The sequence below is a fragment of the Bactrocera latifrons genome, unplaced genomic scaffold (assembly GCF_001853355.1).
Source record: "Bactrocera latifrons isolate USDA-ARS-PBARC rearing strain unplaced genomic scaffold, ASM185335v1 scaffold_0, whole genome shotgun sequence".
NCBI classification, from domain to species: domain Eukaryota; kingdom Metazoa; phylum Arthropoda; class Insecta; order Diptera; family Tephritidae; genus Bactrocera; species Bactrocera latifrons.
The window spans coordinates 3,576,540-3,593,279 of NW_017534406.1; the positions used below are offsets into that span (position 1 = coordinate 3,576,540).

The 16,740-nt window shown below is 39.0% G+C and overlaps 1 protein-coding gene across 3 annotated transcripts in view; it reads right to left on the minus strand.

Moving 5' to 3' along the window:
• Positions 1 to 16,740, minus strand: part of LOC108974396 (putative uncharacterized protein DDB_G0291608) — a 244,796-nt gene that overhangs the window by 67,933 nt on the left and 160,123 nt on the right. For 2 of the 3 annotated variants that reach the window (XM_018942228.1, XM_018942314.1), the window contains exon 4: positions 8,144 to 8,194. The exons of the other annotated variant lie outside the window; for it this stretch is intronic. The gene's annotated coding sequence lies outside the window, so the exon portion shown is untranslated. The remainder of the gene's footprint in view (positions 1 to 8,143; positions 8,195 to 16,740) is intronic. 3 annotated transcript variants of the gene reach the window in all.

A 16,740-nucleotide genomic window follows, 5' to 3' on the forward strand; every position in this document is an offset into this window, starting at 1 on the left:
TTTTTTTCATTTTTGATTTTTTTTTTTCATTTTCATTTTTGATTTTTTTTTTCATTTTCATTTTTGCTTTTCCTTATTTTCACTTTTTTCGGTTTTCAATTTTTTTCAATTTTTTTAAATTTTTGGTTTTTTTCGATTTTTCAATAGTCAATATCCTCAAAATATCAAAAAATAACTTACTAAAATTTTAAAGCGATATTTCAAAAAGTTTTTGAGTTAAAACTTTCTATAATGTAAGCACTCAGTTACGCCAAGCTACCACTGGGAGGTTACAACCTGGAAAGGTTAAGATACCATATATGATCAACCTCCCCCGTGGCAAATTCATCTTCGTTTCTTTAGCGCTCTATTTAGGGCATTGTATGCAGGAAGCACTTGTCCAACAGGAGCATAGTCTATAACGCAAACTGCCGGTTTTGAGACATGGAACAAGAAAATCCAGAACAGCTGATTCCAGATCGCCCAGCAATTTGCAAGCAAGATCATTTATGATATAGGAGAGGGCCACACAATAGACCATGCGTTGTAGTGCAAACCCTCAATAATTTTCTATGGGTTTTTCTATGCCCTATTGATGAGTTAATCCACGTCGAAAGTTGTAAAAAGTAAACGCACGGAAATGTCGCAATTTTATCCCATTTTTTTGACATACGCCCAAAAATGTCAAAATAATGCAATACTAGTGTTTCAGAAAGGTAACTCTTCTCCAGAAAAAAAACTTGCTTCTGAAAGGCGGCGTTGCTTTAGAAAACGAACCTTATTTCAGGAAGAGCACTTTACTGCGTAAAGGAGATCTAAATAATCCTCTCTGAATCCTCTCTCAGAAAGAAAACATTACTATAGAAAGAGAACCAGCTTTAACAAGAGAACCTGATTGGAAGAAGCCAAGTTCAGGTGATAAAAATTACGTTTTTCCGATTGTGAATGACATTTCTCATAAACGTTACTCTAAAACTTTGAAATTGGAGACTGATAATTACACTTCAATTACAATTGAAACAAGTAAAGCTTAGGTTAAGTTAGTTTGGTAAGCTAATGAGCCACGCAAAGACCGGTTTTGGTTCTTTGCGGCACTAGTTGGAAATCTGTTATGAGGAGTAGTCATCTTTTAGGATGCCAGCGTTTGACGCGAATTTCAACGGACTCTGTGGCTTTACAAGTGATAGCTCTTTAAGTTTAATTATTTTGAGAAAATTTACGGAGTCTTTATGTGCTTATAAAGTATACTGTTACCTCACACGAGATGAAAGATAAATATTTTTGAACTAGTACGACCGAAGTAACATTGTCAAATTAGGTCAAATCAGGTGATTTTATAATTATTGGCCAGAGCTGTATACTAAAAAATCCGTAAATTGCTTCCGTTAACCATTTCTCAAATAAACGTCAGTTGTAGTAAAGCATGGACCAACTTTTTTTGCGATATTATGGAAATTTTATTTATAGTATGTAGATATCCGGAGCACAACTTGCTTCAGAGCGGTGACTACACACTCCGATAGGAGGGGCGCGATCTTAGCCATCACCTCGCTAACTGTGCGATATTCAGACTCCCTAGCACTGGCATCGGTTTACTATACGATTATACTGGCTTGGATGCCTGGCAACAATGGTATTGCCGGAAACTGTAAAGCTGATTAGCTTACTAGGACAAGTACGGCAGGCTTAATGACTGCGGAATGGAAACTGGTAGGAACTCCGTGGACTTCTTACAGTACACTGCTGGTTTATTAGGTCTCAGACCAGCTCAGATAAAGTTGATCCACTACCAATAGCTCTATAAATGAAAAGTCCTTTTGGCTCAAGCTCAAATCGCATGAGATAAAGTGAACTGTTCGTTTACCGCACAGTACAACTTTCATTGGTTGCAGGAGTTTCAACTGGAGACACGGACTGATAGGGATTCATGTGATATGATTTAACATTTTACCGACTGCTAGTTGTTTCAGCTACTTGGAAGAAGATGAGTTAGAATCACATCTAACATTTTCTCATCCAATGTGAGAGCTTTGTCAGGTCAAGGCTAAAACGCCTCGAAATTCATACTTCTAGATATCCAGGTGAAGAAGCGGCAATAGAAATATAGCACTTAATCAGATTTTTGTTAGATTTAAGGCGCTTGTCGTTTGCTGACGTTACAAGGACCTACGGTAGTGCATCAAAATACCGCATTCARCATTAATTGAGCCCTACCTACCTAATTGCTCTCTGGTATTTTTTAACATTTCGTACTTTGTTAAAAAATAATTATTTATTAACAGTTAATTACATTTTATCACTTAATGTTACAAAATGCACCTCTGTACCTAAACAAAACAAAGTGTAGAAAAAATGAGCCGAGAAAAAAGTGGCGCACTGGCATATGTTGCACTAATGACAATTTAAACATCAACATGCTTGGCTTGGCTTGGGGTTTCGGCCACAATATCCAAGCGATATATCAAGTATACGGCCTGCAAACAACAGCACACTCGAAAATTACCCATTAGCCTGACTGTTGAGCCTTGAGGACCTATTGTACAGGGTACGTACGGCGAGTACGTACATGCGCTTGATTACTCAGAGCCATGCTTGCTTGCCACTACATTTATTGGTGTTGTTGTGAATGTGAACGACGATTGCTCGTATAGCGGTATACAAATGTATTTAAAGTGTGAATTGAATTTGTAAACTTTCAACACTTTTACACCCTTTCTATAATAACAATAACAAAAAACAAAAACACAAAATCAACGAAAGGCCAAAGCAAATAGAACCTTAAATGTCGAATTTGGAAAAGCGGGGAATTGCTAGCGGTAAGCTGCCTGCCGGTACACGTAAAGCCAGGGCAAAGAAGGAGAGAGAGGGTAAGAGAGTAATAGCGCAAGAGCGAGGTAGAAGTAAAAAGGAAGCAGGAGGCGTGCGAGAAAAAACTGCAAGCGCCCAAGTGAAGTGGTCACATTGGCTGGCTCGGCAAGTTTGTGAACTTAAACAAATTCGGGTTGGGATAATTCGTTTACGCTCAATTGAACTTTGTGCAAAAATTTATTGTATTTGCATATCTAGTTTGGGTGCTGACTGCTGCAAACACACACGTACATGTACGAATACAGATTTTCGTGGAAGGACAGGGTTGTACGTTCGGGCGTGAGTGTGTTTGCCTAACCGGAACCGGATGCAACGATAACAGCATTGTGGCCATGCATAAATTGCTTTTTCACTTTTCTGCACACACACACATACATACACTCGCTGGTATATATGTATACATACATACACATATACATATACACACATATACATACATATGCACATATGTATATAGAAATGTGCTACGTTTTATTGCCGAAACTGGCAAGCATTAGCACACAAATGCAACAGCAAGCGCACACACATACACGCATATGTATATTTGGAATGTGTATGTGTGTGTATGCGCATTGCCAGACGTGCAGCCGCAACTGGCGCAACAGTTCAACAGACATTCGAGGTGCAAATGGAAAATTTTCAAGATGCCCGACATCAGCAGCAACAACAACAACACGGCGAACAAGAACAAAGAGGCGTACAACAACAACAATAAAAATTGCAACTGCAACAACAAAACAAAGATGCATGCAGCAACAACAACAATAACAGCAGTAGCAAAAGCAACCGCAACAACAACAACAACAAAAACTTACAACAACAACAACAATTCGCCTGAAACATAGACAAAAAACGGTATACTTGTAATGGCACGCCGGGTGAGTACATAAGCCGCATGGCAGCTCTGCTTTGCTTGTGGCGAAAAGAAAGTGCTTTCGCTTATTGCTCCTTGGCCTGACTTTTACTACCGGCTGGCATGCCTACGCCAGTCGCCACTTCCCGCCGCCAGCGCCATATTCGGCTCGGGTGCATAGTTTGCACATTTGCCTATTTGCCTGCCAGACGGCAACAGCAACGCCAGATTGCTGCTTGAGTGCCTAACTCCATGTAAGTGTGTGTGCGTCTATGTTCGTCTACAATAAAATGCAATAAGTGCCCTTCTTACGTTTTTTGCTGCAGCCACAAATTCGCAAACTATTTCAGGTTAGCAAGAAAGTGCCATCAACTATTGCACGCACCACTTGAAAATTAAATAACCCAGCAAGGCAATGGCAATGCTCGAGCGCCTGCATTAAGCACACCACCAACACCAAGAACAACACACACACACACACACACATACAAGCGAGAGGTGTGCATAAATATGCAAGTAAATTATGTAAGCTGCAGAAGGAGTTGCCATGTAGTTTGCTGAAATATTTTCATACCCTACTTCCGTAAGCGCAAAAAAAAAAAATAAAATAAAATTATAAATATATGACCAGCAGCAGCTGCCCCACTAAGACTGCCTTTCAGCGCTTGCAACGTGGCGCCGTTATATAGGCCACTTAGCGTGTTTATCTTTCGACTCTGTCATTGATAAATAGTGAAGTTTTGTCAAGATGGATTATGCTCGTTGCACATAAAAATTGAATTACATACTTTCATAAAGCTTGATAAGCGCTTTTTGCGAGTACACAACGTGCGTGACTGCTACTCACGAGTACTGTGTTTCAATTCCGTGAAGGAATATGGAGAATATAGAAATAACCTTCACATTGGCAGACAACCTCACACTTGTGAGTGCAACTTTCAGTTAAAAATGTAGTTGTAAGTACCGAGTACAAGCTCCAAAACAAACTTAGAACTATGCAAGTGAAACTTCGATTGGCGAAATGCAAAAGCACAAGCACAGCAGACTGAAAAGCGAAGTCAAAACAAGTCACTATAATTCGGTCATTCAACATCAACTAATGGCCAATACATCCATAAAATATTAGAATTGGTGCTTGAAAATCGACGATTAACAATCAGAGATCTTACAGGCAGCGTTGGAATATCGAACGGATCAGTGAAAACCATTTTGAAAGACCATTTGGCAATGAGAAAACTGAAAGCACGATTGGTTCTAAAATCACTCAAGTTTTTCGAAAAACAGCGCCACATTAACAATGAATGTGAAACAATGCTTTCCGACTAGCAGGATCTCAGGAAACGTATTATTACTGGCGATAATTATTGGATCTATGCTTACGACCGGATCAGACGATCAATTGGCCGAATATTATGGCAAAGGTTAGCCGCAGCCGAAAAACCCAAAACAACTCAGGTGAAAAATCAAGGTTATGTTGAGTTTCGAATTCTTTTCGACCGACCAAACTGTCAACTTTAGGTTCTTGCACCTTGTTAGTACACTGTTCATTCTTCAGAGATTGCCTTTTAAGCTCGGAAAATAATCAGAGTCGAATTTTGTGAAGATATCTTATCAAATTAAGAAGTTTTCAATGCAAGCAAGAACGAAGGGAATCGTCCAGTTTGTAGGATTGCTATATTTTAAGTGGTCCGATCAGGGCGTTTCCAGCAAATCATCAATTTCTTGTGAAGAAGAGGACCTGGCTGAAATTTCTGATCAATATCTCAAAAAACTGGCGACTTTATATTCAGACAAACTACATGATGATATCCAGACAAGAACTTCCAGCTCGTATTGCAGCTATATTCTATAGTGGGCCGATATCGGCTACTAGAATGCGATAATTACACCCAGACGATTTAAGTATACTATGTAGAAGCTCTAATCGGTAACCTTCTACCTAATTCGGTAAAAAGCTGACTTCTCTGAAACGTATGTGTTCTTAAAAAAAGAATCCTCGATGATTGTTATATGTTTTGATCTGTCATATTTTTTATGGAAGTGTATGCTTTACCACCAACTGAATAATCATAATGTGAACACTTTATACCAGTTACTATTGAGAATAGTTCCTGAAGAGTTGCCTTGATTCCATTAGGTCATTGGGCTGATTCAAAATTGATGGATCTCACTTGAACAGTTATGCGTCGTTTCTGTTATGTCTTGTTGTTCCATAAACTCCTAAAAGAGGATCGCCGGATCCTTATTGATCGTGGCAGCATTTTGATCACACATAGACACAAATAATGTACTCAACTTCGCTAAATTCACGAAAGGTGTGTCTACCGAGAGATTTCAATCACAGTCTGACAAAAGTCGAGCGATAAAGGATGAAATGACAACACGATTTCAGCTCGCCTTCTTCCATAGTTTTACCAAAGAGCGAACGAGAAAATATTTAGCCGCACCTCATGCGAACTTATTTAAGAGTGCCCAGTCAGAACACTTACAATTGCGGCGAGATTGAATTTGCCCAAAGCCACTAGTTCGAGGGACCTCCAATGGTTCAATATGGGCCAGAAGAATCGATCAGTCATACAAGTTCCAATGATTCAGCGCTAGAACATAAGAGGATATCGGAAAACCAGCTCGTTTCCAATTGGTTGAAATAAGGAAAAAGTGTTCTCCCTAGCAAACTCATTATTTTTGGAATTTTCCGGCGATTCCGTTGTGACCGGGCGCTCATACGATTCTAATATGGAAGAAGCTTGAAACTATCGTTAATGAGATTATGTAGTTCTTGACTAGTTTTGCGCGCATAGTAAACGAGCTCAAAGCCAGTATAGTATGTCTCTACATTGACGTAGGGTTGAAATAAAATAAAAAATTGGAAAATAAAATTTTATTTAATCCAAGTTTTTTTTATCTCTTTTAAAGTGTCAAAATTCGATTTTTAAACAGATCAAAACCTGGTAGGTCATAGGCTAGGCAAAATAGTGATCAAATCATTTGTCTCCGAGCAGCCGCTCTATTAAATTTGAAAAGTTGTAGTTTTGAGAAAACGAGTTTGGAAATAAACTGTTGCAGATGATTGGACTTCTTTATCAAAGGCATCGAATCACTTTGTGGTAAGACTAGTATGGATGCCACTGCGGAATCGCAGTTAACTTAACCAGCTATCAGTATAATGGGCCACTTTTAAAGATATAAGCTATCGAAATATGAAAAAGAAACGTTTTTTTTTTTATTTCACACAAATTATGCCGCTTAAACAAAACGATGGGATGAGGTTCAGCTAACTAAGAAAAATTATGTAGGTTATAATTATGCAGCTCGAAATCATACGCCGAATGATGGTAGGCCCTGAACCCTTCAACGCAGTGAGGCCTCATATCACAGAAAAGCTGCTCTACAAGGAAAAAGGAGTAGGAAGAGGGAGGTATTGGCAGCAACTCCAAAGCATGCGCCATGTCAAGTTGCTAATGGGGGCTTACAACCTTCGCTGTTGGAAATATGTAATCAACCGCACTAGGGACAAGCTTCTCGCTGAAGACACTGGCCACTGTAAGCTCTAGAAGCATGTATATAACATAGGCTTAGCTTCTTGTGAAAATTGCCGGTCCAGCTACGCAGGATAAACTAGCTTGGTTCCTTATTTCCAAATAGGGATCACATCGATTCAATAACACCTAGTAGTATATTGGAATTATGCTGGTGCTATGTTTGTCGTTGCGTCTTAGGAGAATCACAATAGAAAGCAGGTCGCGATCCGCACTTATTTCTCTTCTCTTCTTTTGGGAACAACTAGGCCACTTCGACTTGTAACCATAATATCTTTGTATAAAATTAACTCTTTGTTTTTTAGTTTTTTTTTTTTTTTTTTTTTTTTTTTTTTTTTTTTTTTTTTTTTTTTTTTTTTTTTTTTTTTTTTTTTTTTTTTTTTGTGAGGACTGTGGATATATCAAAGGAAGTGATCGCCAATTCGTGGCAACCAAAAAACGCTTTCGAAACTATATCCTATGTAGCACTCAAGAAAGCGCAGCAGGCCACCAATTTCGCTTTGTAGTTACGATTATGCACATAAATAAAGCGTTGGAATGGCCTACAGGCCCTTGTATAGTTGCCTTGAATGGCTTTCAACACTCCGCTTACAAGTTTGCAACATTGTAATGTTATTATTGCTGCTTGCTGGTTTTTGGTGCAACAGTTTGCAGCTGCTGCTGCTGCTGCTGCTTCTAGCCATTACAATACTGCCACACATACATATGCACACCAATTTACAATTTACACGTACACTTTGGTTGTATAGTTTTTGTACGCTATAAAAGCTGAGTAGCGGCATATTGCCACAGTGCAAGGCGCCAGGCGAACGCTTGTTGCAACTGCTTTTGATATCGCGCACTTATTCTATATTTTATTTGCCACACTACATACACACAGAATGAAATAAGTTGTTTAACTCACCGAAATTTCGTCGAGAACAAAGGAACAAAGCGCGCAAACGGAATGAAATATCTGAAAAGGAAAAGAAAATAAACAAGTCAGTCAGTGAAAATATAATTTCCCTTGCTTATGTTGCAGAATGTGGCATAATGTTGCCATGAATTTGCATTTGTCGGCAAAGGCGTTTTGATAGCGCCGAAAATGTTGAAAATGCTGGCAGAACAACAACAACAGCGCCAACGACAGCACTAACAAGCGCACGCCTCCCACACCGCCCGCTGCGCCGGGTCGTCGTGTGTCAGGAAGTTCAAGTGTGCAACATGAAGTGCAGTTGAAGTATTTTAATTCACCTTTCGGCATTTCATATGTGCCACATGCGCGTGCGTGCGCGTGTGTGTGCATGTGTGTGTGTGTTTTTATAATAGTTTGGGCATGCTTTTGTGTTATTATTAGAAATTGCATGTAATTATCGTGCAATAAAACACACTTACACTGTCGTGCTGCCACTCTTCTTCTTCTTCTTCCTCGTCTCTTCTTGTTCTTCGCTTTTATTGTGCAGCTTTTATGTTTTTGCTCCGCAAGCAGCGGCATGGAACTTTGTGGCAAGTCGGGTGCTAAGCGGCAAGGCGTTATTTTTCGTTTGGCTTTGTTTGCCTCCAAAGTTTGGCAACTCGAATTCATGTGCTGTTGTTGTTGTTGGCAGCATGCAAATGAATTAAATTAATTTCCATGAAGAAAATTGCACAGCTCTAATTACATTGCTAGCAAATTATTAATTGGCCTTTACTCTGGTTTTGACATTTTAATTGCTTATGCAAAATAAAATTACATTTTGTAGCAATCGCAATGGCATTCGGGCGAGTTCGCATTCGCATTCGGCAGCCAGCAGCGAAAGTGCAGCAAAACTCAGTTGTAAGTTGTTCAAATTATTAGCGCATACTTTGAGCGCCTGAGTTTGAGCTTGCCATCTCTGTCTCTAACGGATTCATACTTTGCTCTGTGGCAGCAATCGGATTTGGCTGCGTTGCACACACACACATTTGATTAACTCGTGCAAAAACTGGCGCGGCAGAAGTTGTTCAAAAGCGAAATCAGCAACCGACACTGAAAAGCAGTGATCACTGCATACAAAAATGTGAAAAAAGTGAATTGCCACTTCTCGCTGCCAAAAGCATTAAGGTCAAAACTAGCAATGCTTGACCTTATGAATTTTGTTCGAATTCGAAAAGCGAATTTATAACAACTACTGGCGCGAGCAATTGGGTTGGTGTGGAATGTTGAAAACTTCTGCGAAAGTAATTTTGATACACCTTTAAAATTTACTTTTGTTGGAGAGTGAAATCAGTGTACTGGATATGCGAGCGATAGAGAAAAAAAGACCGAATTAATGCTTAATATCTACTAAATAGTAATCAATTTCGCGGTTCCATACTTTTTTTTTTTTTTCTTTTTTTTTTTGAAAAGAAAACTTCAAATTTAATGTGAAATGTTTATTATCATTCCAGAGAACATTCGTCTACATTTATTTATTTTTTGTAGATTATCTCTTTCAAATGTTGGCCACTTCTACATCTCAGATGGTCAATCCGCTGAATCCAATTTTCGATGACTCGTTCATGCATCGAAGTTCGAGCCTGAGCCAAAGCAGGATTGTACACATTGACTATACACTTTACATATCCCCACAGGAAAAAGTAACCACAGGTGTGATATCGCACGATCTTGGTGGCCAATCGACCGACCAATATGTGAAATTATCTGCTCACCGCAGTATTCTCTCACTAAATCCATTTATTGAAGCGACGTGTGGGAAGTGTGGGGAGTGGCGCCGTCTTGTGGATATCAAATGCCAAAGTCGAAATCACGAGCTTCAATTTCAGGCACCAAGTGTCGGTTATCACGCCGCGATAATGGTCGGCAATGTCTGTTACGTTCTCACCGGTATCATTTTTGAAGAAATATAAACTGATTATTCCTCCGTCCTACAAACCACACCAAACCGTTGCTTTTTTCTGGATAAAATGGCAGCTTTTGAATCTCTACACCTTTGCATGCGTTAGAACCGATAGTTGCTGTTGTTGTAACGGTTATCCAGTCCCGTTAGGGTGGTAATCGAATTCATCCAATGGTATGCCAAGGAAATGTGCTATTTCGACGTGGTCGTACTATAGGGAGAGAGGGGTGTCAGATGCCTTGGGTTAGCTGAGCATACAAAGAGGTGGTTAGAGCCGTGCTGGGACTAGTTGCATGTTGGACATATGTTTGGTATGCCGAGGTGGATTGTGGATAAGTAAGAGTTTAACCTACTGCAGTATTCAGAACAAAGCTACGTAAGTGTCGCTCTCGATACTCGCGGCAACTCGAGCCCGTCATTTGCAATGAGTGGTGGGGTTTGACTCCAAGGACGTCATACACTGGGGAGGGAGCTGTTAGGAAAAGACCCTTTTATGTTCCTAAAAGGCGGTTCTGCTTTCAGCAGGCAACTGCAGGGATGGTTTCTACGAAAACACCCCACCAGAAATTGGTTATAGACGATTGCATTATGCTCTTTAACTGGGATCATATGGGTCTCATTGTGATTTTGGAACCAATTGCCAAGCCTCACGCAGGATAACTCATGAAATCGATGTTTTGAATGCTCAAAAATGCAGTCGATTCAATGGATGTGTCCTCACAGTGTCGCATTGTCGTGTTGAAGAGAGATCCGCCTTCGATGGTTGGTTTTCATGATTTCTTGAAAATGGCAACTGGCAGAAAAATGGTTCTATATAATATAATAATTTTACGCTATTAATTATATTTATAGGATATATCTTAATGACCTATCCTGGCTCATAGAATGGGACCTTGATATCTCGGCCAACTGGGCGGGGTTACATCATAACAGCTAATCCAGAGGAAACAGAAATATAACTCTTTTTTTTGACTCTTTACCACTAACTTCTGATAGTGTTCTGATAGTGTATAACTAGTGTTTCCCTCACTCTGTTCAATAACTGGGAGAATAGATAAAAAATTTAACCTACAGAGAACATATTGTGAGTAGGACTTCCAAAGTCCTTCGAATTTAAAACTTCTGTATAACAGGCTTAACGCAACTGCCAACCGCCTCATACCGCATATGGTGATACGCATTATCGAAAAAGTGCCGCATTGAACCAATGGGATAACCTGCTTGCTGGGGATTACCGGCACAATGAAACCTACGTCCACAAAGGCTCTGAAGGTTATCCTCAATATGCGGCAATCCTTACGGCCAGATGACTCGTGACTTTAGCCAATTGAAGACAGACACGGAGTTACATCAGGAATGGTGTACTATACTTTGTTAACAAACGCGTTGGCAATGCCTTGCACAAAAGAGATTTATAAAGAATTTAAAGAAGACTTTTTCATTTCTTAGTAGCGCAGAATGGACCAAGGGTTCTTTGAACGACATGTTCCCCGACGGGTCAAAGGGTAAAATACGAACCGAATTAGGCGTCTGCTGTAATAATCCATATGCAAAAGGTAGCTTCAAACTAAGTGACCACATTGTAGTCCTTCAAAAAGCAAAAGGCATAAGAAAAGGGGTTAAGAGAGCTTCCACTCTAACCAGCAAGTTCATAAATGCTTTAGTGCGTAGCTACAATTAAGGTTATCCTTAGCGCCAACACTAAGTCGCTCTGAGTTGTGTTATGCAAGCGGGCAATAATTAGACTCTCAGCAGGTAATTTGGTTGATATCATTCACAAACTCCAACTTTCCGAGCACTTTTGGCATTTTATGGTCATAATAATCTTCCAGGTTTGCTAGCTATTCGTCGAATTTTTGAAAATTTTGTGCAAGTGTTGCTGAAGATCGCACTCTACCGAGCCTCCAAGAAGTTGTGATTTAACACCATATGACTGCTTCTTGTAGGGTTATTGTAGTGATTTGTGTTTAACAATAAATCAGATTCTCTGCAAGCTGTAGAAGTCAATATGAAAGTGTTATAATAATGTTAATATCACACGACTTGATTTAAACATTTCAATTTCCTTAATATCAATATTTTTTTTAAGAAATCATATCACCCTGTAGAAAAAAAGGAAACGAAAAGCCAGATGAGTTGATCCGCTGAGGGGTGACTGCCAACTCCCAGAGAATAGTTTTTTTTTTTTTCTTTTTTGTTTTTTTTTTTTTTGACGAATTTCGGATTTCAGTTGATCTTACCGGAGGAAAACTTTCCAAAATTTTTCTAATAAATTTTCGATCCTTAAAGAAAATTAAATTCTATAATATATACATACATATATTTGAAAAAAATAAAAAACCTTTTCAGAAAAAAATGCCCAAAATATGTTTACTCTAGCTCGAAAGAGTATATAACCCTCAAAGAAAATTTTATTTTTCATAAGCATGATGATGTTTCCACTATCAAATATTTATATTGAATAGTCAAAATTTGGAATTTTTAATCCAAAACCAAAGCGTTAATTCTTTTCCACTCAGCAAGCATTCTGGAAACACTTGCAGATAAATTAGAAGCAGCTTTTAGATCAGTTTAAGGCTGGCACCAAATGATATGTGAATTATATATATTACACAACGCACACACACATATATATTTATATATACTTTTAAGTATATCTTACATGCACACTTGCAAAAGGCAAGCTTCCCAACCTAATCAGCATAAAGCGAGAAACATACACTTGGGCATGTGGCATGTGGCAGGAGAGCGGCAACTGGCTCAATTTCCATTAGCCCCAATTTGGGCTTATATAATTTATTTTAACGCTAATGTGAGCGTAATTTTTAATTAGCTCGAAAATTTGTCTAGCTTACCCACGCCACGATGTGAACAAACACACACACATGCACACATATAAATATTCAAACACATATGAGCGCACAGTTGCTGGTCCAGCACGGCATAACGGTGTGTTGCAACATGGCGCACGGCTGGTGCGGCGTGGCAACGAATCGTTTACGTTGCATTATTTAATAAATTGCTTTTGTGTCACCATAGATTTTAACAACACAATAACAGCAAAAACATTGCGGCAATTGTCACACGCATGCGGGTGTTTTTGCACGGACGCCGTGCTTGTTGCTGTTGTTGTTGCACAACTGCATATGCTGCCGTAAAGGCAATTTAAATGACCAGCGCGCGCAGCCGTCCCCAGCGCGCCTGGTTGTGCGGTGACAGTCTGCTTGTTGCTGCTGTTGTTGTATGTAGCAACACCGCCGCGCGTTGCGTTTGTGTTCAAGTATAATATGCCACATGCGCCAATTTCAATTTGGCGCCCAATAAAACATTCATGAACACCTTTTACGCTATAAAATCCGCATAAGCGCCACGCTGCCAAGATAGCGCATAAACACACACACGGCGGCGCGCGCACACTCACACCTACATACACATATGTTGAATGGCAGCGCAATTGCTTTTGCAAGCGCACATGCCACATGCGCTTCTGTCTGGCTGGTCTTGTGTATGAATACGCTTATGTAAATGTGTGGCAAGGCAAGCGCCACATTCGCATTGCATGCTACATGCAAGCGCGCGCGCGCGCTCGGTACTGTTAAGTGTCGCCTGTGCAACGTGTTGGTGAATCTGTTGCTGTTGCTGGCGCTGCTGTGGCGCACTTAAAGCGACACCAAGTGCAAATTGCATTTCGACAATAAGCAAGAGCACAACACCAGTGACAGCAGCGATTGCAAAAAGCTGCAACAACAACAATACACCTGCAGCGCGCACCCCACCGTCGACATTTGTGTCAGCTGCGCGCCTGCTTGGCGGTTTGCACTTCAACAGCCACTTGCTGGCACTTGAGTTGCTGTTTTGTTGCGCAATTTTAGTTGAAATATTGTAATGCTGGCTCTTTTCTTTCATTTCGCCGCAGCGTGCTACCATATCAACACACACGAACGCGCATGTATAATTTACATTTGTTGTGCATGCGTGTGTGTGTGTGTGTGGGGATCGCATTTCCGTGCGTTTCGTGGAAAAGCTGCTTAAATCTCTCAACGCAATGGTAAGTACAAGCGAAAGCACGGCTTACACTTTCGTTTGACAGAAAAAGAATGCGAAATATTTTGTTACCCAGCAAAACTCGCTTAATGAATGCAATCAACAATAATGCCGAGAGTGAGAGCACTTGTCGAGAGTACTGTAAATTAGTGACTACGTCAAAAATGTTGTAAGCAAATAGATTTCGCGAACTTAAAGCGAACTTCAGGTTGTTGGAGATCTTCTCAGAGATCCCTTCAACTGTATAATTAAGCCAACATGATGCTTTTAACCAAATTCGATATATGTATTTTAGGTTAGGTTAGAACTGTTAGCGAAGCGTCTGCTTTCATAATGACAAAACTGAGACTTTTCAGCAGTTTAGGCGTCCACTAGGAGGAGACTTAAATGTTATGTTCCTTCCACGAAGTAATACTTAATTGTTGGTTCCGTGGGAGATTCTTGAGTTGGGAGTAGGTTAGGTTTAATGGATTACGGCTTTCGGTGCTTCCCCGTAATATAAAAAAAAGGTTAGGTGTCGTAGAGTTGATCAATGGATCTAACTTGAATAGACATTCGTGCTTTGTGTTACCCATAAACTAATCATATTTCCACCCAAAAAACAGAAAAAGCTACCGAAGTTTTCTCAATAAGAAAAGTGAAATTATACATATAAAGAATTTGCAAGGAAAAGACTCTTTCATCTCAGTGTCAGCAAAATAGAAAGTAGTCTGGGATATGTTATTTCTTATGGTATATTACTGAAGAACTGCGCTTGACAGGAGCTTATGGGACGCTGGTCAATCAACTGCATTTGCACGTCGCAAGGTCCTTCTGAGTATAGATAAATCACTGAAAGTCCACTGAGCTTCTCGCTCTCATAAAGTTCTCTTTTTGTATCGTTTGTGAGGGGTTACGTCGGTTTACGGGTTGGAAAAAATCTAACTTTTTTATTTATTATTAACATAATATAACATCTCTAGAATATTGTGCTAAATTTTCGGAAATACAGCCATTGAAAACTTGTGCGCTAAGCTAAGTGCGCCGTCTTTAAATGCGTTTTTCTCGAAACGGTGTTTTCGAAGTCGTTTGGCGAAATATCTCGAGAACTACTCAACCGATCTTCATGAAATTGTGCAAAGATCAATCTTTAAAGACTTGAGCGAAGGTGTTTGTTTACAACTATTCAAAAAATGTCGCAAAATTTTGACAGAATTTCCAATTTTCAAATTCTAACTTAATGTTTTAACTAAAACATTTTTGACTTTAGATGATCCTGTGTGGAGTTATCCTACTAAGGTGGCGGCATCTTTTTTCCGAAAGGCCTCTGGAAGTAGCGTCGCAATGACTGGTTTTAAAATATTTCCTTCCAGAAATTACAGTTTTTCTTTTTTAATAGTATACATATGTTTGAAACAATAAAAATTTTAATAAAATACTTTCTTTTTATATGAGAAAAAAATTGTTGAAAAAATGCCCCTTTCACCCGAAGAAGGTCTTGTAAAAAAGTTGTCGAAGTTGTACAGCAGAAGTCAAGGAATAATCATCTCCCCGTTTCCTTACGCAATATTAAGGGGTATTTTACTCTAGAATTTTGAAAAATTCGATTTGTTTTTTTCATATGTTTAAAGCTTAGACCCTTAAGAACATATCCTACAAAGGATTTTATAAAATTAAAATTATTTTAAGAGCTACAGTTACTTTAGTGACGCAGTACCTAGCCTCACTTTTTTAAACGCGTTTTCTCGAAACTACTTATTTCCACACGATACCGGCATTACTTGAAGTTATATACAACCGATTTACTTGAAATTTTGTGTGAAGCTTCTTTATATAATCCTTTATCCTCCATCGTTATATAATCCTTAATCCTTTGTTTTTAATATAAAAAAAAATCAGGAATTAAAAAAAAAAAACGTAAAAATGATTTTTATTTTCAGGCAGTCGCCATTTTTCAAACAAAATTTTTTTCATGTTCCCTGGAATAGGGACTATAACAGCATCCTTACTGATTAAGAATTTCTTTTGATTTTTTTTTTCAGACCACCAGGAGAGTGATAACCAATGTCACCAGGGTGCGCCATCTTTTGTACACCTGTCTCTACCCCCCGCCCCCCCTCTAATTATTTTAATTTTGAATCGTTTTTTGTAAAATCTGTTTTCTGTATTCTTAAGATATCAATAAAAACACCATTAAAAATGGATTGTAAAAATATTCTTTTTTTTTTTTTTGTTTTTAAATAAAATTCAAAAAACTGCCCAAAATTTGATTTCTGGAGTAGAATACCCCCTTAAGGCTGAGGTACTTTGGAACATATATATACAGCCAACGAGATATAGTACACCAGCTGGAATCGAATTGAAATGTTCAAGCAGGTTCCTGGCGGGTTCAATAAGATATTTTGTCGATAGGCAACCTCTAACTTTTAGAGTCGTCAAAACTATATAAACTGTAATAGAAACACTTCCAAGAAACGTAACAAATTTCTATACAAATAATCGAAAAACGCTTTACGCTTCCCTAATTCAATACGTCTAAGCTTAGTATATCCATCGGTCCATCAAAACGTAATAATAAATATCAGTTTCTTGCTCGATCCACCATCGAAGGTGAATAACATCATTCAGTGACCAAAAATTA